Raw genomic sequence first — 1,941 nt, 5'->3', positions numbered from 1 at the left:
TTCGAGTTGACTGGATTTTTTAGCCGCCTGTCAAACTGCCTGTTTCAAATACGTTTGGTCAACGAGAGGCTGTCATTCGTGTTTTATTATTTCTGTATAGTAATAACAAAACAATAAAATATCAACTAATGATAATAATCTTCTAATGGGGAAGATGAATAATCACACGCACGCCCACTTGTTATTCTCCTATTATCCATTACTAATTTAAAGGGTTATATGGAACAGATTAGCTACCGGGTTATAGCGTTCATAGAATTGACCGAAACGGTGGCGGCGTGTGTGTATGTACAAAGTCTAGAGGCTTACTACATTTTTACCCTCTTATTAAAAAAACCCAGAAGAAACTAAATCAATGGCTACAGAGGGACTTATCTTTAAAAGGTAGAGTCCTAATAACCAAGGCTGAAGGTATCTCTAGACTAACATATGGTGCTCTATCTTTATATCTTGACTGTAAAATAAGCAAGGAGATAGACCAACTTTCTTTTTCAACTTTCTTTGGAGAAACCGTACCCATTACATTAGGAAAACTGTTGTAATGAACACTTATGAAAATGGTGGACTGAATTTTCTGGACTTTACTACTTTAAATAATACTTTTAAGATCAATTGGATAAAACAATTCCGAAGACCCACTTCTATCTGGAATTGTATTCCTCATCATATCTTCTCTACTTTTGGTGGCCTTAACTTCATGTTGTTTTGCAACATGGTTTTCTTGTCATGGTCCTTAATTTATAAACACAATTTTTCTGTATAAAAATACCTCTGTTTTTAGAATATTGGTTCCGAAATAATATCCTATTGGTGAGCCAACTGGTATATGCAGAGGGTCTTTTACTCAGTTATAAAGAATTCTTATCACTTTACAAGGTCCCTGTAACACCTAAAGATTTTGCAATTGTTTTAGATGCCATTCCCTCAGGTGCTGCTATGAGGAACATGTCAAGACCTGACCCTCAGAGCCTACCTTCTATTGACCCTGTTGACTCATCAGTAGGAAATATTTGTTTCTCTTTTGGTCCATTCAACAACAGAGCGATACAACATCCTGCTGAAACAAGGATCGTATCTATACCTTATGTCATGCCTTATTGGAATGGATTTATTGATAATATCTGCTGGAAAAAAGTTTGGATGTTGCCACACACATACCTACTTGTTAACAAAATTAAGGAAGTTTCCTTTAAAATTATTCATAAATATTATCCTGCCAACCACTATATGAAGAAGTTTAAGGAAAACATCAACTCAAATTGCTCCTTTTGTAATGACCACCCAGAAACAGTGTTGCATCTTTTTTGGCATTGTGTTCATGTAAGAACTGTGGCAAGACATCAGTAGGTTTATAATTGAACACATTTATGAAGATTTTACACTATTGTGGAGAGATGTACTGTTTGGATTCTTTACATACAATAGAAATAAGCGGAATAATTTTTATGTAATTAATTTCATTATTCTTTTGGCCAAATTTCATATACACAAATGTAAATTTACAAACAGAAAACCACATTTTCGTACCCTACAAAAAGAAATTTAACTGTATTTTAAGACGGTTAAATGCTCTACTAACAAAAAAGCTGTTAGAATTGTAAGTATATGCATGTCCCTTAAGGTCAATGTGTAATTGTAATGTGATATTGTACCCCCTAGCCCCGCCCCTAGCCCGCCCCCAGCCCCGCCCCTAGCTCGATTGTCTATTGTTTGTAATCTATGTATGCTTGTGTTCCCTCATGTGCTTTATGTATTGATTTGTTATTAATAAAAAATATATATATTAAAAATAAAAATGTGTGTGTTTGTACAAGGAATGATGTGCAATTTAACCCTTGTTCAGATCTGAAAATGGATGGTCTTGAGGTCGCATGGGTAGAAACACCTCTTCCTGAATATCGTCCTTGTTGGTGTCGGCTATCGGCCTCCTAAACATAAGCA

The sequence above is a fragment of the Oncorhynchus tshawytscha genome, linkage group LG09 (genome assembly GCF_018296145.1).
Source record: "Oncorhynchus tshawytscha isolate Ot180627B linkage group LG09, Otsh_v2.0, whole genome shotgun sequence".
Classification (NCBI taxonomy): Eukaryota; Metazoa; Chordata; class Actinopteri; order Salmoniformes; family Salmonidae; genus Oncorhynchus; species Oncorhynchus tshawytscha.
This window is presented reverse-complemented; position numbering follows the sequence as displayed.